The sequence below is a fragment of the Anser brachyrhynchus genome (genome assembly GCF_964034855.1).
Source record: "Anser brachyrhynchus genome assembly, chromosome: 7".
Classification (NCBI taxonomy): Eukaryota; Metazoa; Chordata; class Aves; order Anseriformes; family Anatidae; genus Anser; species Anser brachyrhynchus.
Window position 1 is genome coordinate 18,515,687 of NC_137701.1, and position 27,842 is coordinate 18,543,528.

The 27,842-nt window shown below is 39.2% G+C and overlaps 1 protein-coding gene across 4 annotated transcripts in view; it reads left to right on the top strand.

Moving 5' to 3' along the window:
- Positions 1-27,842, top strand: part of LOC308198026 (uncharacterized protein) — a 424,888-nt gene that overhangs the window by 189,143 nt on the left and 207,903 nt on the right. Inside the window, exons 3-4 of one of the 4 annotated variants that reach the window (XM_080599551.1) lie at positions 6,168-6,258; positions 7,498-8,037. The exons of 2 other annotated variants lie outside the window; for them this stretch is intronic. The gene's annotated coding sequence lies outside the window, so the exon portion shown is untranslated. The remainder of the gene's footprint in view (positions 1-6,167; positions 6,259-7,497; positions 8,038-27,842) is intronic. One more of the 4 variants, XR_013953538.1, reaches the window with a different exon arrangement.

Below are 27,842 nucleotides of genomic sequence, written 5' to 3' on the forward strand. Positions count from 1 at the left end.
TTGCTTGAATCTCATGCCAAGCTCTATAAAGACCTTTTTTATTTTTTATTTATTTTTATTTTTTTATAATTTTTAAATATACTCACTAGGGGGAATGCTCATAAAATTCAGCCTCAGCCACAATCTGGACTATGGGCTGCCAAGCTCCACATAAATAAATCATCAAGTCATTCTGGCATCTTCTGGGCCAGAAGGAATATCTTCGGGGTAGATTTAAAGAGACATTGTCTTGTAAACTGTGTCCTTTGCACAGAAAAATAAGCAGTAGCTTAAAGGCTACCTTGAATCTCAGATACTTGAATTCTTGCAGGTAACTGCTTCAACAAATCACAGTGAAAGACCTTTCAATTCCAAAATCACAGCTACTTTAGTTAGTCTTCCCTGCTGCTGTCCTAGCAGAAATGAATTGAATACCTGAGACCTCAGAGTAGTGTGAGTGGGTGATATTGGAGATGCCAATTTTGTGCTAAAATGTGTGCAGAACACACAGCAAGTAGCCATTTGAGATTTTCTCTTAGTGATCTGAATGCTGAAACAGGGATAAAGCAGCCAAACATTTCTTGGCTTTGCACTTCCTAAAGCCAACCTAAACACTGAGAGATGAGACTGCTCCAACTGCAGTACAACATGCTGGGGCTGGCCTGACCAGATGTTGGCCTCTCAGCTGCTGCACCTCATCCCTCTCTCCCTTACACCCCACGGAAGAAAAACCTGGGGGTAAGTTGAAAGACCTCTTCAAGCATCCCAGGGATGACAAAAGTGCAGAAACACTTGGGTGTACCCTGGGGTCCAGGCTTAGAGCTGTGTCTTGTTTGTGGGATCTCCCTGCTGGCCAGGCATGATCTCTGTATCTAGCTGTGAAATAGAGCTTTGTTAACCTACCCCTTGTGGGGGACAGCTAAAACAAGGACATGCAAATCAGATAATAATCTAGAGAAAACGAGTCTTAGCTGGTTTGTCAAGAGGGGACCTTGAGCCACAGTCCTTTCTGCCATTCACAGTTCACTGAAATCAATGGAGTTGTGCCTGCAATTACACCACAGGGAATTTTGATCATTTTATTTGGACTGTGGGAAGTTACTGAACAGTAACAACAACACAGAGGAAAATTGCCTCATTTCAGGTTTGGTTAAAATCCCCAGCTTTGACCAGGTTCACTGAAAGGCTCTAAGCCAACAGCGGTGCCTGAGGCCATTGAAGAAGGTTTGAGTGGGCAGCAGGGAGAGGTCAGGCAAAAATGAGCTGAGTTTTTCTGGCTGTTCCTTCATTCATAAGAAAGGAGGAGTCTGAATTTCCTGAGATCATTTGGAGGGTGAAGTGAACATTTGCAGGTGCACTGTAGATGTGCACATGACGGGACCAGAAACGGAGTGACAAATCCAGAATAGCATCCATGTGTAGATCATCAGGAATAGAATGAGTTGTGGCTGGACCACTAACCACCTGAAGGAAATTCCCTGTGCAATAAAAATCGGTGCAGTCTATGTTGCCTCTCTTCCTAGATTTCTGACATGCGGAGGAGTATTAGCTGCAAAATTTGAAACTTAGAAATGATCAAATCTTAGGAGCTGTGATTTGGCCCATTCTAAATAATAATGACCTCCTGGAAGGTGAAAATCAGATAAGTAATGAAATTTTCTTAGTCTTCTCACAAAAAGTATTCTGCTAAACCTGTGCTTACCACCGATGGTAACAATTAGAGGTATTTTAGGTGATCTTCATATGATCCTATTTTCAAAGACTTAATGTTACTGAAAATGCAACCATGCAAAGAAGTATCAGATACTCTTTCTGGGTTATGATGAAGTTAAATCTTTGTTGTTTTTTAGCAGTGGCATGCTGTTGCCACCATATTCATTGTATATATTTCTGAATCGAAAAGCTGCACTGAGAAATACATACCAGGCAGTTACAGGTTAAGGATCATTTACATAAATTAGCAAATTTACAAATGAATTCATCTAGTGAAAAGTAAGACACGGGACACTGCATTTTAATAATTGACATTCCACATGAAATGCAATGTTCTTGAGGAGGAAATTGAGCTCCAGGTTGCTATTAGAACCAGCGGAGCAGCAAGAGCTGGAAAGAAATGCCATCTCATATTATGCAAGTTACTGCTACTGAATAACAACTATCTTCCATTCTGATAGACTTTCTTTTAATAAAACTAGTACTAGGATTTTTACAGAGGGAGGGAATCAAGAAAAATCCAGTCATCAACAATACTGGTCAGGAACCAAAAATCCAAGAAATCTTTGTGTCCTGACATTCAGCTAGTAATTCATTATGCTCAGAAGTAATCTTTCTTTTTCTATTTTCCTTGACAGACAAATTTCCTTACTTTTCAGATACACCAAGTAGTTACAGGATTACCTCATAGTATGCAACACTGACAGAAAATTATAAATTATCTAATTTTTTTGTTCCCTGTCACAACATAGGTTAAATTGCAAAATAAAGATAAGTGATCCACTTAGCTGCTTCCTGCTGTCCTGATCAGTTTAAGAACACATTATGTTACAAATATTGTTCTTGATACAAAAGTAATGACTTTCATAAGGTGCTAGTCAGTCATTCAAAGTCACAATACTTTCATTGTATGCCATAAATACAAATTATACTCTCACAGAGAGCTGGAAGCAAATCTGTCCCTAGTAGTGTTTCTTGGTATAATTTAAAAATTAACTTAAAGTGAACCAAATCATCCTCTCAATGATATACTTTTTCCAAGATCACATACAGTAAGTGTGTCACATCAGTGAAAGCCAGTAAATTTTCTACTCTTGTAATATTCATAAATACTGATGAGAGAGTTTTTGTCATTAATCTGACTGCAAATCTGATATCATGCATAGGGAGTACTGTATTAAACTTCCTTAACTGAAAAGATACAGCAACAAATTATTGCTAGCTGCATAGAATGGTTGACATGTTGTCCTAACTTCCTTTTTACTTCTGTTTTTATACAATTTATTGCAGCAAGATGGACAAGCTGAGCAAGTTCTATTTCTCTTTGATTCTCTCCCTTATTTCAGGAATTCTTGAACAGGTTGAGAAGTCCCTTTGAATGAACCAGCTACATTAATATTATTTATTTTATTGAATGATTCAGATGTTTGAAATACAGAAAATAAGATTCTTAGCTGTAATGAGCTCAGGCTCAATAAATGAGTAGGCTGACTTTCTTTCTCTTCAACATTTTGACATGCACTCCAGTCCATATATACAGGTAGAGCAAGTACATTTATAGCATGCAATGATGCCCTGATACACTAAACTCACTGACCTCACTAGCACAGGAGCAAATTCCTGTGACTCTCATGCTAATAAGGTGCAGCTCCTTAGCCCTTTGGTATGAGGTCTTGTAGAGAAGTATTCTCCTGTACTGATTAACAGACTGAATGAAGAAAGCTTCCATTTTTAACTTCATTCTTAATGACACAAAAATAACTGTCACAAAAATAGAATGATCCTGAGGTAGTTTTATTTTACAATTAAGGAGAAAGAAAGCAGTTCTTAGGCTTTTTTTCCAATGCATAGTATTCTTTCCCCACCAAAGCATCACTGTAACCTAGGTCAGACAATCCCCTGTGCTGCACCCTGCGCAGAGAGGTAGTCAATAGGCTTTGTGGAGGTCCACAGCTTCACCTAATAAGACTTTACCTTTAAGAGTGCAGTAACACTGTGAATGCCTTTTCACCAGGGTGTCACTGATGGATCTGAGCAGCTTTTCATGTATGTGTGCTGCAAACTCTTTATATTTTTACATTCTAATAACAGCGAACAGCATAAATTATCTCTAATTCTTGGTTCTGCGAGGAAGCAGCCATCTGGTCTAATACCACTGTGACAGTGATATAGGACTGAACACTCTGTGCTTGGTCTGCTGCACAGAAAAGGACAATAGGACATATTTTAAAATGTCAGGATACATCAGAACCATATTCAGGAAAGTTTGCATTTATGAAAATTGATAGTATTAGAGATATATCATGATGCAGATCTAATCGTGGCTGCTGGTATGGTGAATTAAATTAAGAGCTGATTTGAATTTTTCTAATTAAAGATGTGTTATTCCTTCTCTCCTCATATTTTCTTTTCTTTTTTTTTTTTTTTTGGTAAAAGAAGCTTATTGAACAATATTCAGGAAAGCTTTGTGATTCAACGGGTTAGAGCTTTAGCAAAAATAACTGCTGTCAGTGGTAGTTTGTCTCAGCACAATATTCAATGTGCATTTGTTTGTATTCCAAAATCAGTGCTGATGTTGCATAATTATTGTTTGATCTAGAGAGACTTGGGAATAAGCATCCCCAGGTACTGCAGGGTGGGGTTGCAGCAGACACAGCAACCCAGCGCAGCCTGCACAAGGCAGTCTGTGTCTTATCTCTGGCCCTCTCAGACCTCTCTCATCTGCCTGTTGTCAATGCCTGAAATACACTCACTAAAAAAAAAGGAAGGACAAAAAGAAAAATAAATTTGACTTATGTGGGAGTAAGCATGCTTTTAAAGTAGGCAAACATTAGTTAGATCAACTCGTGATTTGCCCCAACACATTAACTAAAGCTTTGCTGTCATACTTATATAAGTAGCTTGTTTATGTAATTTCTCTTGTTTAAAGGTGTTTGCTTGTTTTTCAATAAATCCAAATACTTTTCAAGACTTCAAGAGACTGGAAGCGTAGAACATCTTTTCTGAGGTGTCACATAGAATGTATTTCCATTGCTAGCCTTAATGGCTTTAAGAAACTTTCTGTATTATTTTAAAAATAAATTTGAAATAGTTCTTTTCACAGCGTGAATAGTAGTTAACCTATAGAGGTCAAAGAGTTAAATACTGTAATGGGATTTTTAAAGGGACTTCTTAATTTTATGACCAATAATATCATTTGTAATTTTATGTACTAGGAGGGGCCATCAAATTCATACTCCAGGGTGTTAGCTGATCAGAGGGATAAGGAACACTCCTCTCATCCCTTTTTGCCATGTAGGACATTGTGTAATTAGCCAGTTGTTTTCTTTGAAGTACCTAACCTAGGCCACTGGTGAAGGCAGAATACTGAGCTTGAAGGATAATTGATCCAATCTGGCACAGTAATTCTGTGTTCACTTGACTCTTAAAATATATATTCTTCGGATCAAAGATGGAGCATTTTTGAGTTTTTCATTTTCCTTTCTGTTTATAAGAGTGCCAAAACTATACATTACATGAGTCCTTTCAGAAGGTGGCCCTTCTGGAACTCATGTCAGCATATTTGCTAATTAGAATTGTCCAGTGCTGCGACTATCTTTAAGGATCTATAATACAGAGAAATACTGCTTGCATTACTCTTAAGGATGCTGGTTTTGCTATTTCAGGTTGTCAATTGTTTAGTCATACTTGCACTGTTCAATCCCTCTTGCCTGCTCACCTTCTTACTACCATAACATCCCGTAAGTGCTGGATGATTTCAGGGATTTTCTGAAAGAGATTGGTATAATCACCTTTACTATAATATTATTTGTGAAGGGGAAGGGAATATAAATAACAGCAAAGGCTAGTGACCTTAGCCCAGCTCCTGCCTTTGCAGGGACAATCTCCTGTGATACTTCTGCTTCACAACATCAGAGATGGTTGTATATATACCATAAGCAAAGAAAGAACACCTTCAGAGCTAAGCATGGAAAAGTCTGGAGAACAATCTGGCATCATTTTGCATGCCATTTTTCTGAGTGAAAATGCAGGTTCTGGCTGGCCCTGGCTAGAATCTTGCATTAGTGTGAAGGGCAAGGGGCGCTTGTGTGTGCGAGGAAAGGAAATGGCCAGCATCTTCATGAGTAGTTAGACGTTTTCCAGAGATGAATGGGAAATTAATTGATTTATTTTTGCTTAAAGCTTTTGTCCCTTAGAGCTTGACGGAAGAAGTTTATAATCTTTATAAAGTTTCTGCAGAGAGTTTGTTTTCCCCATTAACTTGCAGATAGATTGTGTGAAAGGCAAAGATTCTAAAGATGAATTATTTGTGGATTTTATACTGTTACATTCCCAACTGGTCATAATTTTCTAAATGCACACATACACTAAAAAAGCTTATGAACTCAGTTTTGTTTTGTTTTGTTTTGTTTTTCTGTTCCTTAAAAGTGTCGAGAAACCCACTGGTTTTCACTCTTGTTTCTTTGCTTTTTCAGAACTGAAGTAAAATCTAAGCAAGTCTCTTGGGATCTGTGAAAACCTAAACTCAAGCCTCTTGCCATTTCTGGTAGATAAAGGGGAAGCAATGTTAGTTTCTGAGACCCCTATCAAATGCTTGCAATATATATAGTTAAAAAATGTGTGTATACATATATATATATATGTATATCCTGGAAGCTGGAATTAGACAGAAATTGGATAATCGCTTGTGCTCAACATTTCGCCATGTATATTTGATACCTCCATCAGTGTCCTGTACATATAAGTTGAAACAGAGTTTTGGAAAATCTCTGAGTTTTGAGCTTCTTTTCTCTTCCCATGTATTACACAGCGTGGGCACCCAAAGTTCACAAGCATGTTTTGTGGCAGAGCTTTTCCAGGTTATCACTACTACAGATGGGACAAAGCCATAGTCCTTTTCTGGTTCTGCCTCTACCAGTTTCTGACCATACTGAGCCAATTCAAAACATTGAACTAGCAGAAAAATAACTTGGCAAGAAAAATTCTATAATTTTTATTCAGTTTGTCAGCTGAAATGAGCAGGGTGTACAGCAGTCTCTTTTGCTGACAATATGTTTCATCATTTTGGCTGTGGTGCTTAGCAAGCACCCAAGATGCCTGGAAATGAAGTAAAGCAATTGCAGTTAAATGGCATTACTTTGAGATTTTGTGCTTTGGTCTCATCAGGTTTCTCAAGACAGAGAAGGTCATAGCTGGTCAGACAAGAAATCCCTCACTTCTCTTTCTTCTTTTCCCTTTAAAAGCCACAGCTAAAGCTAATATGTACCTGCACCCTGCACTGATCTTCCATTTAGTCAGAGAGACAAAGAATGTGCAATAGCAAGCCTTTCATTTGGTTGAGAAATCAAAACAGGGTCTTGACTTTAAATAGAATCAAACTATGTCTGGTCCAAGACCCTCAAACATCTGTTAATCAGACTCAGGAAATGTTAATGAAATGAGAGTTTATAACAGAGGTACTGCTAACAGGTTGCTGTGTAACCAAGAAGGATCTGTATTATTTGTCGTCATCTCTGAACTCTCCTACATCTGGATAGAAGCTGCATGTGCTCATTAGCACAAGTTTGTGGACAGCAATGAACTAAAAACTGGCAGTCTTTTCTCTGCCTGGACAGTGTAAAATAGTTGGTGTGTGCTGTATCATTTTTAGAATTTCTAGAGGTTGCTTTACCATGGCCCGTATTTTTTTGTTAAACCAGTTTGAATAGATTTATGCAATCTGTATATGATAGAAGGAATTTGAACTTTCTCTAACATCACAATAGTAGTTGGACTATTCACTCTCTTGTATTATTTCTGTCTTAGAAACATCTCAGAACAAGAAAGAAAAAAGGAGAGGGAAGGAAGGAAGGAAGGAAGGAAGGAAGGAAGGAAGGAAGGAAGGAAGGAAGGAAGGAAGGAAGGAAGGAAGGAAGGAAGAAAGGAAGGAAGGAAGGAAGGAAGGAAGGAAGGAAGGAAGGAAGGAAGGAAGGAAGGAAGGAAAAAGAAGGAAAAAAAGGAAAAAAAGGAAAAGAAAAAAAAAGGAAAAGAAAAAAAGGAAAAGAAAAAAAAGAAAAGAAAAAAGAGAAAAAGAGGAAGAAAGGAAGAAAGGAAGAAAGGAAGAAAGGAAGGAAGGAAGGAAGGAAGGAAGGAAGGAAGGACGGAAGGAAGGATGGAAGGAAGGAAGGAAGAAAAAGACAATTCTATTATACTTTCTGAAAGGACTCATTAGACTACAAGAGGAAGTGTGCAGAGGATAATTGCATAAGAACAAGCCAAATACTGCAATATTACTGTAGGTCAGAAGAAGAAGGCTATGAAATGTGGGCACCTACACACATCACGGCTACTAAGGAGAAAGGAAAGGTAGGTAACCTTTTACTGCTACAATACTTTATTTCACTTTAAAACATTCAAAATAGTATTTTTTCTGCATTAGAAATAGAAATGACACATTTTTCCATGATACCCTGCTGTCCTGCTAGCAAATGTTTTCCGGTCAATCAATCAGTCGCTCAAGCAGTCAAAATCTTTAACCACATAAAAATCTATTGAGAACAAGTTTTATTTACAATGGTGACCTGGCCAAGAAAGCTCACAAACAGCAATATGTAACATCACTTACAGACATACAATCACTATTGTATATTACTAGAAAGTGCCCAAACATATCACCAGGCATAAATCAATTATATAAAATACCACAAACATCAAATAAACCAATAAAAGAGGGAAGGTCATAACACCACCAGACATGTCATGAATAACAGCTACAAACATCAGCCAGTGATTCATCCAGAGTATGAATAAATATATATATATATGTATATATATATATGCAAGCAATTCCTGTTAGATCCTTTTGTGTTCTGTTAAAAATGTGTTGCTGTCTTTTGATGTCTATTTTACGACATTACTTCTATTTATATTTCACTAAGGGCACTGATTATTTTTTAAAGTCTATGTTAATTAAAATTGGGGGTGTTACTTTTTATTTAAATGTGCATTTCAGCATGTATGTTTTGCTTTACAAATCATTGCATATATTTCTGTGCTTGCTTATAAATGGTAATACTTTTCATTTAATATTATAGTTCACTATATTATTATAGCTTTATCTACTACAAGAAACTGGACCTAGAACACTATAGGGAACATAGCTTGGTATAATTGTCATTGTCATTCCCCCACCCCTGCCCCAGATTATGAATATACATAATTCAAAAACCACTAAGATTTGAACCCTCTCTGTTTGAAATAATATTACAGACATGTTGTAAGCTTCAAGTCTTCATCACCTCTTAGAATCTGCACCAGTATTTGTATATTAGCAATAAGGAGTGCATATAAAACCATCATTAAATGTGGTCTTTAGAGAGCTGAGAGCTTATACATAGAACAACATATCTGTAACTGTTAAATACGAGAATTGCAATCAACCCATTTTTAAATGCTGGACTATGGTTTTCTCAGTATGTCTGCATTCATCTGTGTCTTATTCCCAGAGGTCCATGTTAAATGCTACCAGTCTAGAGGGTCCTATTCCTCCTTGCTCTCAACTGGAATATACATTTACATTTTTGCAAGGGCCACAAGAGTTTAACCTTCACAAATTCTGTTTTATTTGATAGTTTGACTCATGCTTTTCACAGGAATAAATTACTGCATTCAGAACAGATGTCCCATGCATATCTCATCTATTTGAATGGAATTTTATGAAATAAATTATATAGAATGTGCAAACTTCCACCAATTGCTTATTCAATATGAAGATAATGTAAGTAAGCATTACTTTCAATCTGTCAGTCAAACTTGGCAGAAAATTAGGTAGTATCTCTCATCAGATCTTATTCTTAAAGGAGATGTCTCTGAGCAACCCACAGTTTACAAGGTGGTGATATTGCCCACCATTTACACTCCAATAGTCTTCAGCTACTATCAGCAAGACAAGCCTGTCTGCTAAATTGGCAACAAAAGTGTTTCATTGCTGAAAATGAGATTTGCTTTTAAACCCCCTTTATGGCTAAATTGAATGTATTTGAATGGAAAAAAATGTATGAAAACATTTGGTTTATTTATATACATTCTCTTCCAGATATGGAGCTTATTCTGAAATTCAGAATAAATAGATCATCCAGACTCTTAATCTAGATCCCCTGCTTTTAAACTGATGATATTGGCTGAAAATCAGACTGCCATCATTTCAGATTAGTCATTTTTGCTTCATTGATAACATATGCACTTAGAAGCAAGTTCTGCACATTTAAAAAAATTCCAACCCTTCTATGCATGCATTTTTCAGATATAGACCCAGCTAGTATATGCTAACACTAAGCAATTTGTTTTGCAGTATGTCACATAATTCTCTTTTTTTTACACCCAATATCTATGATTAAGAAATGTAATACATACTAAGAAAGTCTTAGATAATTTACACGATGCATTAAAGTGTTTTGCATGAGAATATAGTATGATACAGACAGCAGAAGAATTATGTCTTTCATTAAAAGGTTTGCAACTCAGTGTGCTATGATATAACTATAGCAGTTTTTCTGTCTCGGTGAAGGTTTTTTATTTTAAACACTGCCTTGAAAACCAAGGGATGCATATGCAATTGCACTACTTTAGCTATATGTTTTAACTTAATATCACCTCTTAGTAATTACACACTGTCAGTTTACCTGCTGTCCCAGGGTTATGGGTGAACAGCTATGCTGTCACTGTTCTTCATCTCTCTGAATCTTGATGTAAGCAGTAAAATAAGATGGCATTTTTTCATTATTTAACGTTTTAAAAAAATCCTAGTTCAAAGCCTATTTGAAGCAGTTCATCAAGAATGATATACATTAAGGTCAGGATTAAAAGAAAACCAATTACATGAAAGAAATATGATTTTTGCCATGGATCCTTTATGTGCAAATTAGCATGTGTACTTGCTGCCTAATTTAGAAAGCACTAAAGGACAACTTACAGGGATGCAGAGTGGCTTTTGGAGGAGTTCAGAATTGGTGTTTCCTGAAGAATTTAAGCAGGAAAGAGGAATGGTTCACTTGGCAAGAAAGCTTGTGCTTGGGGTAAAACCTAGTCATCATTCAGCAGGGCTTACACTATCTGAAAAAACATTTTAGCCGGGGACCAGTTTTAACTAGCAACTTGGAAGCTTCTCTGGGTTGGAGTAAACTCCAAGTGTGGCAGTGTACACAGAGGTTGTCCTGCACCCTATTCATACCTTCACTGTATTGCTGACAGAATAAAAGTGAGAGCTCTAAGCTGATGCAGCATTTTGATGCTGTCTGGCTGTAAGAATGGCTTACAAGGCAGGAAAGGCTCAGCTTTTTGATTTTCGGGATCTGTTTCAGAGAAATTGGGGTCTATTCCAGGAGCATCGCAAAATATGCCCAAAGCCTTACAGGTGTCTTCCCTCTCTCCCATCCACTGAAGTTGAGATCGACTTGCTGTAACATTTTCTACCTGTTTTCATTCTTCTACATTGTCTTCTCATCACTTGTCTCCTTCATTTTGTATTCACCAGTTCTTCATGTTTTCACACTAAGTATTTGCTTGGAATATGTAGCTATGAAGCTGTTCTTTCTTTCCACTTCAAAAATCCTCTTCTATATTTTCAGGAAAAACAATGGAGTGTACTTCTTTATAACATCCAGACACCATAACTGGCATTTTATGGAGTCTTTATCTCACCATGTAGATCAGAATGATAGGTAGTTATACTAGTATATTATCATACTATATATTTGAGCTTCTGGTGAAGGTAAGAACAATAATATCTATCTAACATTGGTGGCTATAAACTAAAATGCAGGAGATTGAGTTGTGTATCTGAAAATCCCTATATAATAATATTAGATAGTATAAGAGCTAATACCATTTCAGCTAACTTGTAAAAATGCTGCAGTATCTTGTGCTGAAACAGAATTCCTCTGTTTTGCTGTTTTTGACTAATATAACACACAGACTTAATAAATCCAAGGCGTTTAAAGGATATTTCCATAAATTATTCAGTTAGTATGTGGACTTTGGTGAAATTTGTCAAGCTGTATTTAAAAACAAATTGAAGAAGCAGTAAATCTTTTGTTTGTCCAGAGCTTACTTCTACTTGTGTGCAGAAGGATAATGTTATACTGTGAGTGCAAAGCTGCCAACACTGAAAATCTGTATGTCCTCCCAAATGCTTGTTTATGAAGACAAGAAAGCAGCATGGCTTGTTCTGCAGTGACACTTCACTATAAAGAGGTTGTTGTATTTCTTCTGCCTCCTTCTCCCCACAGACTCTGGCAGGTTGGAGTCACAACCCAGAGGCCTTGGGCAGCAGTATATTCCCAGAGCGTAGGAGAAACCCTCACGGGACATAGAGCTATAACTACCCCATGCAACACCATGCTCTCAGATTAATGAGAGTAGTATGCAAATTCTTGACTACTGTACTGGTTTTGAAGGGTGTGGACATCTGGATGTCTTTTAATCTGATGGAGTGCTCAATTCACCAATGATACCATGCACAAAGATGCCAACGGTATAGGGCTATTTTAGTCTCCTTCCTGCTAACTGAGCTGAATTCCAGACCCCTGTAGTGAGGTCCCCATCGTCACTAGGCTTGCTGTCTAGTTAATAATTGGCTGCATGAATTACAAACCATCATCCAAAGGCTCTAGGAATCTGAAATAGTGAAAGTGACAGTGATTCACCTTTTGAAAATGTGGTAAATTAAGCCACAAATGAGAACTGTTATTAAGCTATGACTGGAAACTGCTAGTAAGGCATTTGGCATGTCCTGGGGGCACGGGAACTCAGAACGGGTTGTTGCTACTTTTCAAGGGATGGCCCTGTGGAAATGTATTTATTTCATACCCAATTAGCTCAGATAAAAAATAAGTCTTCGGTCTATCCAATCGTCCTTCAGCTCAGGTATTTGGAGCCAGTGAGCCTTCACCTGATATAATTCTTCCGAGCCTTCTCCAGACCAGAGCTATGGCAGAACCGGACTATCTCTGAAATTGCTGTTGAAAAATGAAGAACTAAAATTAAGCTCAACCAAATGAAAACTCTCCATAGATTTTCTGGGTTCATCTCTGACATCCTTTGTCTTAGTGATGCCACATATCTTGCTCTGCAACAAATTTGTATGTGGTCTGTAACGCTGTGTTCCCCTTTTTCTAAAGTTCCAAATCCTGTGTGCTGTGACTTTCAGCACTGAAGATTGCTCACAGCAGAAGTTATTAGAAGTTGAATTTTCAATGTACTATGTCCTACATGTTACTAATTACTCATCCTCACTCTTGCCAAAATTTGCCATCTCGGATAAGCACCCAAATTTATTGGAAACTTCTCATTTTAATATCAATCTACCTTAAGTCAACAGCTGTGAAATAGAGGTAATAGCGCCTATTTAACTCAAAGAGATAGGAGACGGGTGCTTCACACAAAGTACTGTATTGATAAGGACCAAGGCATTCACCTGACAAAATGAACTCTGTCTTCAGAACATGCTTCAAATACAGCATAGGAAATAATTCCTGGGACCGTACACCTTTGGTTAGGGGCATACATGCAACAGGTTTGAGTTATTTTTGTGCAGACATCCATTATTCTAGCATTTCTTAACTTTAGTGTTCTTGGCTCTGTAACCTTATTATTTGGGTCATCGGTGAAATGTTGAATCAGACTTGAAGGTCAAGTGAAGAGACAATTTGTCTATGGTTTCCAGCTTAATACATTAGTTAAATCGCGTGTGTTCAAGGATATTCTCATTTAAAAATAATCTAACCCAAAGTTATTCAGGTTTTTAGTATTGTCATTCAGCTGGTGCAGAGATGTCATTGTCACTGTGTGGCAAGTGCTCTGTAACAGCCTTGTTCTGTACTTCTCTTGGTTGCTAACAAGTTTCTACACACAAGGAACTGTAGAATAGTTTTTTAGTTTGCCTTTGTGTCTGGGCTTTACATATTAATTTGAGCTGTAAATTTTAGAAACATGCAAATTATATGGTATAAAACCATTAGAAACACTAAGTTCCACAGCTTCAAGTTATCTTAGTTCATATTCCCACAACATTCTCCTCAAAAATCTCTTCCAACCTAGATAATTCTGTGATTCTCTGATTCTGTGATTCTGTGATATAAATAGAAAAATGTGATATAAATAGAAAAACTATTTTTAACTCTAAGAGAAAATGATGTACTATCTCAAAAATTGAATATTATGTCTTGAAGGAGTAGTTAGCAAGACCACTAAAGTAGTTAGCAAGAACTGCGCAGTTCGCGCAGGGAGGGCAGAGAGGACAGAGTTCCCCCCCGCCCATAAGAACAACACCTTTAACGGCTGTCGACCGCTAGCTAGGCTGCAATGGTCTTCACCAGGCAGAGCGCTCTCTCTAGAAAGTCTGTGGCCACCCAGACTGATCGCCTGATCAACAATGCGGCAGTTCAGGTCTGTGGGTGCAGGGACTGTCTGAGCCTGTTGCTGCCATCTGAGGGAGGCAGAGGCACCGTGTGTGTGATGTGTGAGCAAGTGGATGACCTGGTCTGCCTGGCGGCAGAACTCAAAGAGGAGGTGGAGAGGTTGAGGGCTATTAGGGAGTGTGAGCGGGAGATAGACTGGTGGAGTGACTCCCTGCAGGGCCTGAAGGAGAGGTCCTGGGGTGAGACACCCCGAATGGGGATGGACCCCCTGCCCTGTTGCTGTCGGGCAGAGGGAGGCGACCTAGGAGTTGAGGAGGGATGGAGACAGGTCCCTGCTCGACCTTTCAGGCAACACCCCCCCCTACCAGCCCCACCTTGTCAGGTGCCCTTACGTAACAGATTTGAGGCCCTGGAGCTTGAGAGACCGGTGGGTGAGGACGAGGTAGAAAGTCTACCCAGGAGGATGCCTAGGGCGAGGAAGCCGACTCCACGCCTCAAGACTGACTCCACGCCTCAAGACTGCCTCCACCAAGAAAGACAGAAGGGTGATCGTAGTAGGCTACTCCCTTCTCAGGGGAACAGAGGGCCCTATTTTTCGACCTGACCCTACCCGTACGGAAGTCTGCTGCCTCCCCGGGGCCAGGGTCAGGGATGTTGCCAGGAAGCTTCCCAACCTGGTTCGCCCCTCTGACTACTACCCTCTTTTGATAGTCCAGGCTGGCAGTGATGATATTGATGAGCGAAGCCTGAAGGCTATCAAACGGGACTTTAGGGGTCTGGGACAGTTAGTGGATAGAGCAGGAGTACAGGTGGTGTTTTCATCTATCCCTGCAGTGGCAGGGAGGGGTACCGAGAGGACACGGAAAGCCCACCTGATTAACACATGGCTCAGAGGCTGGTGCCAACACAGAAATTTTGTTTTTTTTGACCATGAGGCGCTTTACTTGGCACCCGACCTGGTGACCGCAGACGGGTCCCTGTCTCTAAGGGGAAAACGGATCCTAGCCCAGGAGCTAGCAGGGCTCGTTGAGCGGGCTTTAAACTAGGAAAGAAGGGGGATGGGGCTGAAATTAGGCTTGTTGGAGCTGTGCCAGGGGGAACAATGGCAAAGCCGGGGAAGAAGGCAATGGCCCAACTGAAGTGTATCTACACTAATGCACGCAGCATGGGTAACAAACAAGAGGAGCTGGAAGCCATCGTGCAGCGGGAAGGCTATGACTTGGTTGCCATCACAGAAACATGGTGGGACCACTCTCATGACTGGAGTGCTGCAATGTCTGGCTATAGGCTCTTCAGAAGGGACAGGCAGCACAGAAGGGGTGGTGGTGTGGCTCTCAATATTAGAGAGTGTTTTGATGCTGAGGAACTTGAGGCTGGGAATGATAAGGTTGAGTCTCTATGGGTTAGGATCAGAGGGAAGGCCAACAAGGCAAGCATCCTGGTGGGGGTCTGTTATAGACCACCGAACCAGGATGAAGAGACGGATGAGGAGTTCTACAGGCAGCTGGCAGAAGCCGCGAAATCATCAGCGCTTGTTCTCGTGGGGGACTTCAACTTCCCAGACGTATCCTGGAAGCACAACACAGCCCAGAGAAAGCAGTCTAAGAGGTTTCTGGAGAGCGTGGAAGATAGCTTCCTGACGCAGCTGAGCCTACCAGGGGTGGTGCCCCGCTAGACCTTCTGTTCACAAACAGTGACGGACTGGTGGGAGATGTGGTGGTCGAGAGCTGTCTTGGGCAGAGTGACCACGAAATGGTTCAGTTCTCTGTTCTTGGCGAAGCCAGGAAGGGGACCAGTAAAACCGCTGTCTTGGACTTCTGGAGGGCTGACTTTGAGCTGTTCAGGACACTGGTTGGCAGAGTCCCTTGGGAGGAGGTTCTGAAGGGCAAAGGAGTCCAGGAAGGATGGGCACTCTTCAAGAAGGAAATCTTAATGGCTCAGGAGCGGTCTGTCCCCACGTGCCCAAAGACGAGCCAGCGCGGAAGAAGACCGGCCTGGCTGAACAGAGAGTTGTGGCTCGAGCTTAGGAGAAAAAGGAGGGTTTATAATCTTTGGAAAAGAGGGCGGGCTACTTAAGAGAACTATAAGGTTGTTGCGGGGCTGTGCAGGGACAAAATTAGAAAGGCCAAAGCTCATCTGGAGCTCAATCTGGCTACTGCCGTTAAAGATAACAAAAAATGTTTTTACAAATACATCAACACAAAAAGGAGGACTAAGGAGATGTGGGGGGAAACTTAGTTACAAAAGATGAGGAAAAGGCTGAGGTGCTCAATGCCTTCTTTGCCTGAGTCTTTAGCGGCAAGACCGGTTGCTCTCTGGATACCTGGTACCCTGAGCTGGTGGAAGGGGATGGGGAGCAGGATGTGGCCCTCACTATCCGTGAGGAAATGGTTGGCGACCTGCTACAGCACTTGGATATATGCAAGTCGATGGGGCCGGATGGGATCCACCCGAGGGTACTGAGAGAACTGGCGGAGGAGCTGGCCAAGCCGCTTTCCATCATTTATCGGCAGTCCTGGCTATCAGGGGAGGTCGCAGTCGACTGGCGGCTAGCAAACGTGACGCCCATCTACAAGAAGGACCGGAGGGTAGACCCGGGGTACTATAGGCCTGTTAGTTTGACCTCAGTGCCAGGGAAGCTCATGGAGCAGATTATCTTGAGTGTCATCACGCGGCACTTGCAGGGCAAGCAGGCGATCAGGCCCAGTCAGCATGGGTTTATGAAAGGTAGGTCCTGCTTGACGAACCTGATCTCCTTCTATGACCAAGTGACGCGCTTGGTGGATGAAGGGAAGGCTGTGGATGTGATCTACCTTGACTTCAGTAAGGCTTTTGACACCGTTTCCCACAACATTCTCCTCAAAAAAACTGGCTGCTCGTGGCTTGGACTGGTGTACGCTTTGTTGGGTTAAAAACTGGCTGGATAGCCGGGCCCAAAGAGTTGTGGTGAATGGAGCCAAATCCAGTTGGAGGCCGGTCACTAGTGGAGTCCCCCAGGGCTCAGTGCTGGGGCCAGTCCTCTTTAATATCTTTATCGATGACCTGGATGAGGGGATCGAGCGCACCCTCAGTAAGTTTGCAGATGACACCAAGTTAGGTGCGTGTCGATCTGCTCGAGGGAAGGAAGGCTCTGCAGGAGGATCTGGATAGGCTGGACCGATGGGCTGAGGCCAAGTGTATGAGTTTCAACAAGTCCAAGTGCCGGGTCCTGCACCTGGCGCGTAACAACCCCAAGCAGCGCTACAGGCTGGGAGATGAGTGGTTGGAAAGCTGCCTGGCAGAGAAGGACCTGGGAGTACTGGTTGATAGTCGGCTGAATATGAGCCAGCAGTGTGCTCAGGTGGCCAAGAAGGCCAACAGCATCCTGGCCTGTATAAGAAGCAGTGTGGCCAGCAGGTCTAGGGAGGTGATTGTCCCCCTGTACTCGGCTCTGGTGAGGCTGCACCTCGCGTACTGTGTTCAGTTTTGGGCCCCTCACTACAAGACGGACATGGAGGTGCTTGAGAGAGTCCAGAGAAGGGCAACGAAGCTGGTGAGGGGTCTGGAGAACAAGTCTTTCGAGGAGCGGCTGAGGGAGCTGGGGCTGTTTAGCCTGGAGAAGTGGAGGCTCAGGGGAGACCTCATCGCTCTCTATAGGTACCTGAAAGGAGGCTGTAGAGAGGTGGGGGTTGGTCTGTTCTCCCGTGTGCCTGGTGACAGGACAAGGGGGAATGGGCTGAAGTTGCACCAGGGGAGGTTTAGGTTGGATGTTAGGAAGAACTTCTTTACCGAAAGGGTTGTTAGGCATTGGAATGGACTGCCCAGGGAAGTGGTTGAGTCACCATCCCTGGAGGTCTTTAAAAGACGTTTAGATGTAGCCCTTAGTGATATGGTTTAGTGGAGGACTTGTTAGTGTTAGGGCAGAGGTTGGACTAGATGATCTTGGAGGTCTCTTCCAACCTAGACGATTCTGTGATTCTGTGTAAAGGACACAGGAAGCTCTGTTCTTTCGGTATATGAAAAGCTTTTGAAAATTACTTGCAGAAGCTCCTGACATCATGACAGAAGAAAGAAAGGAGCCTGTCCCTGGTGGTTAGTAAAATCTTGGATCCCGAGTTCTGTACTCCGAGGTCTTGAAGATTTTGTCTCTTAATGAATTTGACTAGTTCGAAAAATGGAGCAGAAAAAATGATATAATTGATTTATCCCCCAGCCTTACATTTTGTACATGAATATGTATACCCATACTGTTAGAATTTGGTCCCCTATTTACAGTTAGGCCATTTTCATAACCTCAGGAATAAATAAGACATTCTCTACAAAGACCAATCAGATTTTTTGAACAATGCTTATTGTTAAGATTTAAATTCACGTAAAGAAGGGCAAAAAAAATCTGTTGGCTTTTTTTTTTTTCCCTGTGATATTACAATGTAGCTATGTGATCATGCATAAATGTGACTTTTAAAGCCAATGGCAGTCTTTGACGTCAACAACCTGATCATTGTAATTATTTTAGCAGAAGTTCAGTGCTTTGTTAAAGACTTATTTTTAAAAAAAAAAAAAAAAAAAATCAAAATCCTTACTTTCATATCATTTTGTTTATTCCAAAACCATGTATTTTACCAGGTGGATTGAGAAAATGCCATAGCAACACAAATCGCTTGAGTCCTACGGCAGGGGCTTAATATTAGAACTGCAAGACCAAGTAAGCAGTTTCTGGAAACTGAGAAAACTACATTTCTAATAACTACCCCACTAATTCCCTGGTAAATATACCAAACATTGTCTTGTCATAGCTGCCTGTTGACTGAGGAACATGCCCTTAGACTACTGAGGTTGAATGTACATTTTCTATTTCTGCAGAAATTCCGGAATTAAAGTCTTGCAACCACTAAGGTGGATAGCAAAATTCCCATAAACCTTACCAGACTCAGGGATTTATGCAGATACTTCATCATCAAATGGGAGTTTAATGGTAGTCTCTAACACCACCTGCAAAAATGAAAAGTACCTCAGAATGAGATCTGTACTACTTTGCCATATACTTAAAATTCTTATGCAAAACATACTGATCATACATGAAATATGTTATTTCCTAAATTGACCTTACCTCACTATCATTTATGCATGTTTCAGCATGTATGTACAGACCCATTACTAAATGAACAATCTCTAAGCACTGTGATATATGAATGACCCTTTACACATTTATAATGTTTTAACATTTATGACACTGCTGTCTTTAATTTTGAGAAAAACAGAGTTTGCCCATAATTTAAAATTATGTGGCTAATTTACTAAATGTATAAAATGAACAATGCTTTATTTTAACATTTAAATTCCCTTAAACAAGGACAGAAGAACAATGTAGTTTACGTTAGCATTTTTTTTCCAATTATAGTACAGATACTGAATGTAGCTATGTGATCATGCATAAACATGACCCTTCCAAAAGAGGCCCCTGGCCTTAGAACAGTTCTTACTAGTGAAATTATAGAAGCTTGGATGGCCAACAGTATCAAGAAATAATTGCGACTTTATCAGGCTGTTCTCAAGTAAGTGCTGTCACTGCCTGAATCTGGTGATAAATTGCATTGATCATGTAGGTTACGGAACCCCTATCAGTATCAAAGCAAAGACATTATATTTTGACAGTGGTGCCTCCATTGTCAACTTCTGGAAGTATTGTACTGTACTACATTGAATGGCTCATTTAATAACTGTTTATAAATTAAACAAGCAGAAAAAATATTCTTAACTATTTGAAATACTTGGGAAATTTTTTAGAGCACTTAGTTTTAAGAGACACTTCAAATTAGGTAAAAGTTTGAATTCTGGATATCGCAAAAACATTAGCTAATGTTGTTGCAGATAACAAATTGGTGAACATGCATTCTAGAAGGCAACATTAAGCATTTTTTAAACACCCATATATATGGGTGTTTATGGGAGGGTATTATGGTGTCTATGTCATGGTCAGTTAATAGCAGTTACAGAGGAGTTTCCACAAGCTGCATGGAAACCCTGGCTTCAAATCTGACAGGAGTTTTTCATATTATAGCAAGACTCTGATTCTATATTCCCTTCTTACCTGTGAGTGGTTTAGGATTGCTGTAAAACTTTGAGATTGAACCAACAGTCCTAATATTTAATTTGAATGGTATAGCAGCAGGCTGTCATGCTGAATACTGGTATAAACAGTTAAAATGATATTTGAAAGTATTTTATTAAATTTAAACAAAAGGTGGAATTCACAGTAAAGTCAAATCCACCCAATAAACCAGACAGGTAGTGCTCATAAGCCTTAAGGAAATCTTTTGTCACCCCTTCTGGCTTGAACAGCTAGCCAAAATTTTGACTTGTTTTGGTTATTTTAGGAGGAAAATTAATGATCGTCAGATATCTTTAATTTAGAATTTTCATCTTTCTTAATATGGGAATATAATTTATCAGAATGTGGTGGAAAAAAATTTTAGTTTATAAGTAGTGTAAAGTGAGGGTAGGTGTTGCCATTAGTCTAGGAACACCTTTTTTCTTCTGTACTCAGTATTGACTCATACAGAGTAGACTGTTTTACACCAAATCTGTGACTAGAAACTGTCTCCTTGCAGGAAAAAATCTGATACCCAGTCCCTTGTGCTTCTAGTGCCTAATAGACAGCAGAAGTTTTGTGTACTTGACTACAGCTTCCCTCAAACCCTTTTTTCACTAATTCTACTCCAGGTCTTCAGAAATGAGTGGCTTCATCCTTGGCCCACCTTAGCTTGCTTCAATAGGGAGAGTTAAGAATTCAAAATAAAATGTCTCATAGGTTATGTCTGCTAACAAATTTCCACTAATTGACATCAAACTGGTTAATTTCCATATAATAAGTGTTGATTGATTCAAGGGTTTGACTGAACTGGCTAAAACTGTCCTTACAATGATCACTTATGGGCTACCTTTTTGGAACACAGAGGAATATTTAAGGTCTTGCCAGATTTCAAGGATGCTGGGAGTTGGAACAATGTTTTTAATCTTGGCTACTAATTATGTGGCAAAGGTATAAACTGGGCTTTGCAAATCATTATTTCCATTAGAAAGGTGTTGGAAGCAATTCCACTGAGGGCTTCCCTCCTATTTATGCAGCTGTTATTCCCATGGGAGGAGGCCATTGCAGTCCTGGCTGAAACATGGGCTTCTGTTCTGTTTCCACAGCACTTGGAAGAAAAACAAAACAGGACTAATGAAAAACACACACGGGAAATGCTTTATTATTTCATCATCCTCACCTACTGAGATCTGGCACCACTCTGTGTTTAGGAAGAACTTCTCCCGCCCTCCCTCTCTCGCAGTGTGGTTATATAAGGCTGACACTCTGTCATTTCCTGTCAGATCATTTCAGAGGAATTTGCTCTTATTTCCTCCCAGCCTCATCCCCTCCTCCCGGCCTCAGCCTTGGCTGCGTGCCCCAGCAGCCATGCTGTGTTTACTTAACCGCATGGAGTGCTGGGCTGTATGGCTCGAAATTCTTGGGCAACACGCACACACGCACATCGCGAGCAAGCTCGCAAAAGTTAGCATTCCCACTCAGGAAACAGACAGCGATTCTTTTGTAAAGAAAGTATGCAGGGGCCAGTGCCAGACCTTAGTCTTTGTAGGCTACGGAGAGGCCTGACTGTTTTCACTAAATGGGGACAAAAATCTTGAATTTCTGTTGGCCCCTATGTCTCTAAGAAAATTTCTCTTGGGAGATACATTTTTGATCATTCCACATATTCAGACTAAGGTCCATTCTCAACATCTCTGTGCATCATGGAATTCATAGAGCATCACTAGCAGTTAACTTGACATTCAAACAATGTGTTAGTATTTGCTAAACATGTCTGGCTCCAATATATGTACCTACAGCACTGCACAAATATATGGTTACTCCTAACATTTTTCTACTTTGGCATACCTGTAACAGACTGGATAGATTAGTTAAAATGTCCATGCCTTATAAATGGCGTAAAACTATTTTAGCACCCAACAATGGTGTGAAAATAAACCATGCAGAAACATACTTGAATTATGTGTAAGCTTTTCAGTGGGTAAAGTGGTCACAGTTCATTGTTTGAAAAAAAAAATAAAAAAAAAAGTAATCTTCAGTCACTAATAATCACCACACTAAGATTTATGGCAATGGATAAAAAGAACTAAGTAAACTATCTGACTGAGAAGTCATTTCTTCCTTCCCTGGCAGCATAGGATTTGTTTAAATGCTGTTAGGAGAAGGCTAATTAAAATAATTTTGCCAGAAGTCTAGGAGATCACTAAGTCCAACACCCGTGCTCTTGATCTGGAATGACAACTTGTTTCCTAACATAAACTAGAACTTTCTTACCAATACAGAAAATTAGAAATCAGAGTGAGAAAATCTTCCCTCTGCCGCAATTATAAAAATAACCATTATTTTGGGTAGCAGTCATAAAATAAATGACAATTGATATTTTGGGAAATTTAAGTTTTATTTAATATTATTGCTAATATTTATTTAATGTAAAGGTAGTAGGCTACCTTCCAGGCCAGGTCAGGAATTAATAGTTTCCTTCTACTTATGATTGATTTTTCTTGTCCAGAATACTATGAGAATTTTAGAGCAAAATCATCAAATCATGATCTGTATGAGACTATTATCACTAGCTGGAGTTAACATTTAATACACGTCCCTTTGTACACTAATACAACATAAGAAAAAAATTTGCAGTTTTTCATTTTATGATTCATATCTGTTTTGCTTTCCCTGTTCTATTGTACTCTAAGTAGAGGGAAATAATTGATGTAAAGAAGAAAATAGTATTTTTCCAGTCCCATTTCCACAGTATAGAGATTTCAAGTCTAAAATTAATGCAACTTTTTGAATTTTCCAGTTTCTAAATATATGAAATGGAAGTTAAAGAAATCCTAAATTGCCAAGCTAAAATTAAATTGCAATAATAGAATTTTTACATATATATTTGGAAGTGTATATATCTGGAAGTGTACTTTTTTTCAAAGTAATTGTATCAGATAGTCACAGGTGATTTTTTTATGATGTGATCTACTAAATAAGACATTTTAATATTTCTGAGAAATGGTAGCAGAATTTTAAGCACATTTTCTCTATTTTGTCTAATTTGAGTGATGTCCTTCATAAGTCAGATTACTATCATATGCCATTGTTTTCAAGATTATCACTATATACTTTCAGATTTCTTGAGTTTCTTTATTATATTCTTGTCTTTCTAAGTCCTTCATAGTGATGACAGATCAAAAACAATAAATAATCTCAGTGGAGATATTTCAAACCAAAAAGAACATTTATTGTTGTTTAGCTCTCAATGAGAGAGAGAGAGAACCTAAGGAATGCAAGAGTAACTGGCTATTTGTAATAAAATAGTATGGAAAATTTATCACAAATACTGTCATCTCATCTAAACACGATTCTGCTCACAATCACCAACAATAATGATTTTCTTAAATTTTATTCATTGCTTAAATGAATTCAGGAATTCTTTTTAACCCTGTTGAGTTTACTATGAAGAATTTCCTATAAGTATTCATTACATGGTATTCAAAGTCTGAGCTATGTTTCACAGAGGTGATTGGGCAAGGCATAATACTAGCTTTGACATTTTATGGGTTCCGTTATGGACTGTATGGTCTCACCATCTCCTCTTGAAGTACTGTGTTTCTTTCTTGCTGGAAAAATCTGCGGAAAAGTAGAAAACTGGTTACTGAAATGCTGAGATCTGTTCAAAGTATCTGTAACAGACAATTACTGTGTTTGAGTCCACTGTCTTCCTCCAAAGCAGGAGTATCCATGCCATTTTAGTAGATGCTTGTCTAATCTGCTTTTAAAGGTTTGCAAGGATTAAAACTCCTAATCTGCAGATTCTATAGAAGCTGTAAGGTACACTAGATTTTTAAATATCGGTTTTCTGGAGAAGAGAAGAATTGAGGTTTTCCAGAGAGAGATAGTTTACCTGAGAATTTGCTGAAGTTGCCAGGAGAAGACTGTCACTAGCCACCAGTGACTAAGGCTTCAGAAAATATAGGAAAGTGGACAAAAAGGAAGGCGGGGCGGAAAAATAGTCTTGAAGATAAAAATCCAAGTCATCTCCATTAAATGTACTTTAAAAATATCTATAAAAAAATCCAAGGCAATAAGCCTAGATAAAGAGGGCTAGCCTAGGACTGTGATGACTCATTCCTCTGAAGACTCTGAAGAGAATAGATAAGATGAAAGAGGATCTACTGCAACTTTCTGTAGTAACTTCTCATATGGTAGCTTTTTCTATTCTGGGAGCTATAACTAAAATAATTTTGGCAGAAAAGACGTACTTATCATGACAGGCTTTATGACAGGCTTTATGACTTATTAACCAGAAGCAACAGAATGACTGAGACAGCATGTACAGCAGCAGAAAAATTGGAAGATTGTTCTACTGGGAATACATTTTGTGATCTAGTATTTTCCAAGGAAATGTTATTAGACAGAGGGATGAATTTCATATCTATTTTGATGCAGAGTCTGTAGATGAAATCTAGGATTGTACTGCTGTATTAAAAGTACTTTATTATGATTCTAAAAACCTCAGTCTGTATATGCCTGCATTTATAGGGCACATAGTAACTCTAACAGCAATTGTTTACCTCAGGATGACCTAAGAGTCCACAAAATTCCTCTTCTGAAGTCATGTACAGAAATAAAAGGGGCTGTTAGACCTGACAGTAAATGATCAGAACAGAGAAGTAGAAATATTTTTTAAATCCGTGCTTTGACAAAGATTTAAAGGAAGTGACAATGCACATTTGGGCAGTAATCTTGAAGTTATATCTATGCAGCTGGGAAGAAAATAAGAAAGCTGTTCTTTACTGCATAATTAACCCCAAACCTACTAAAATTCCTGGAGAACAGAGCAATACAATGATTTTAATAGTACACCCTGAGTCCAAACATCAAGCTCTGCTCTGCCCCATAGATGTGCTGAGATCCTCCTGTAAGTGTAATGGTGGCCAGGTGGAGGAGAGGTGGAGTGTTCCCTTTATGAATGGCATCAGTGGGAATGAGGTCTGACTGGAGATGGAGGTAACCATTGGGATGATCGGGAGCAGCATGCCTATGTGGATGAGTCTAGAGAAATGAAATGCATCTAAAACTTTCTCTTTGGCCATCACAGAAAATTATAGGAATTACGATGACTTAATGGTGAGGTTAATTAATTTATGACATTTTTCCAACTAAAAGTTCTAGATAGGCACAAGGCAGCACCTATATATGAGGATTCTGCAGTTGCCAGTGGGTGGCTGGGAGTTGCCTCAGAACACAAGAAAACAACAACAGGTGTTTACTTCAGCAAAGGCTTCCAGAAGGGGGGTAAGGGTCTGTGATAATTTAATCAGACCAAAGAAGAAGTCAAGGAGCAATTCTCTGCACTGTTGAAAATGGTCCATTAAAGCTATGAGGAGAGTTGTATTGATTTCAAAAGATAGAGGAGATAGTGGAAATTGGGATGCTTCTCTGAAGGGGACTTTTAAGCTTAAAAAATAAAACAAAAAACACATACACTCCCGTATGTGAGACAGAACCAGGGACACTGTTAGATAACGTGTAAATAAAGTCCTTCACTTTTTAATTGTAAGTAGAAGGCAGAAGACCATTAAGCCAGTTGGGAGACAATGTGGACCTGTGAGAATGCGGAGGGGTGTTCCTGCTTCCCTGCTCAGAGGGACCTCACACTCTGGACTCTGATGTGAGAAGGCCCAAATGTCCTCTTATCAAATGCTGGGGGCAGGAGCCAGCCAGGCTCTAAGTCAGGAGAAAGGCAGCTGCCTAATTAATCCTCTTCAGACAGGTAGTCAGAACATTTTGCCAAAACTGAATATCAGAATTTGAATTATTTGTTTGTATTTTTAAGTGCTGACAGTGTGCTAAGTAGCACAAAAGAGAGAGTTCCTGTTTTAAGAGGCTTCCAAAATAAATATAATCTAATTTTTTTCTGGAGTTTGGCCCAGTGCCTATTAGTAGCCAAACTGTGATACAATCCTAGAGCATAATGACATACTGTGCTCGTTTTCCTCTGAGAAAAATGACTGATGATATTGCTTATGAAGAATTTCAGCTCTATTACATGGGGACACATGTGCACAGACTGCAGGGCCATGTGTCATTTGGGAAACAAGCATGCATTCAATATTTTTCAGTGTTGAAGCAGTTGTGTTAATGACCTGAATTTTGCTGGTAATATTCACATGTGTAAAACTCACCAGGAAATAATTAGGAACACAAGATAAAATCTTGATCCCATTGGAGTTAAAAGGAATTTTCCTTTTGAATTAGAAGTTTGCAATATCTCCATTTAGCTTCATCAAGAGCATTCACCTTTTTGTTTTGCTTTTGTGCTTCCTATGTCCAAAACCTACAGCTATATTATGTAACTCCCTTTTACCAGCACCTTGAAGATGAGCTCCAAAATTAACCTTATCATAACTGTTATATAACATAAAATTTCACACTGTTTCTTGATCTGATTTTTGGAATTTAAAATGATCTTTTTAATTAAAAATTAGAAATCAGGATTTCACAGTGCAAAAGATATGAAAAGGTCCTTCTTATTCTGTTACCTAAATTGGCGGTTTAAATTTAATTGTAAATCATAAAGAATGAGATTCAATATTTGAATATTTGCAGGAAATCCAATTACATACTTTATGCAATGTAGTAAACTGCTATTACCTTACCTAGTAACATTTTTAGCACACACATAAACAGATATGTTTCATCCATGCCTATAACAGGGAAAAGTGGTAGATACTTTTAACATGTTTTACTTCATCGGATTTGAATAGGGTCTTGTTTTTGTGAAATCTGGCTTGAATTCAAGTTAAAACATTGTTTGCTTTCTTTTTTTGTCTTCCTGCCCTTAACTATTCCTTTGCAGTGTGAAAATACCACAGCCTATGGTTGATGTCTTCATCACCGTGGAATGCTTTTAAACTTAATGAAGAGTTGCAATAAATCAGTATACTTCATTCTGCTTTCTATCATCGACACATATATACTTTCTTAGGTATTAATCCCTCAGAGATTATTAGAAGTCAATAAGACATGTTAAAAATAATTATTATTAACTTTGTAAAGGATTGTATCTAGTATCTTAGCTGGTAGCTATCTTGTCTCCAATGAAGTAACATTTATACATTATCCATTCATGTATTCATAAGAAGATTTTATATATACATATATATATATATATATAGCTTACGACATTTAACCACAGTCTTGCCTTAGGATGCTGAAGTTGAGCATGTGCATTTTGTGCAGAACTGGGGCTTTAGTTTAATGGCTCTTTCAAGCCAAGACTTTATGTCCTCCTATGTTTGTTCAGCACCTACTATGAAACATTATTTTTTGATGCTTTCTTAGTTCTAGATGTGGTAAATTACTTCAGGGATAGGCTTTTTGTTTCCCCTTAGGTTAATGGTTCCAAACTTTTAACCCAAACCCACAGTAAATTTTCACCTCAGCCCTCTTTCTATGATTGTGGAAAACCAAAACAAGTTGCTCTCTCTCTTCTTAGCTGCAGCCTTTGCAGAAATTGAAAGCTGGATCTTTCAACTGACCAATTTCAATTGAGCAAACGGCTGGTCAAGTGATTCTCCAATTACTTTTAAACTTGCAGTTTTAATATTCTTGAAAAGGCTTTGGTCAATTTTTGGACAAACACTCAGGTCAACTCCTTTACTATTAGATTTTTATTGTCTTTTTCCCTT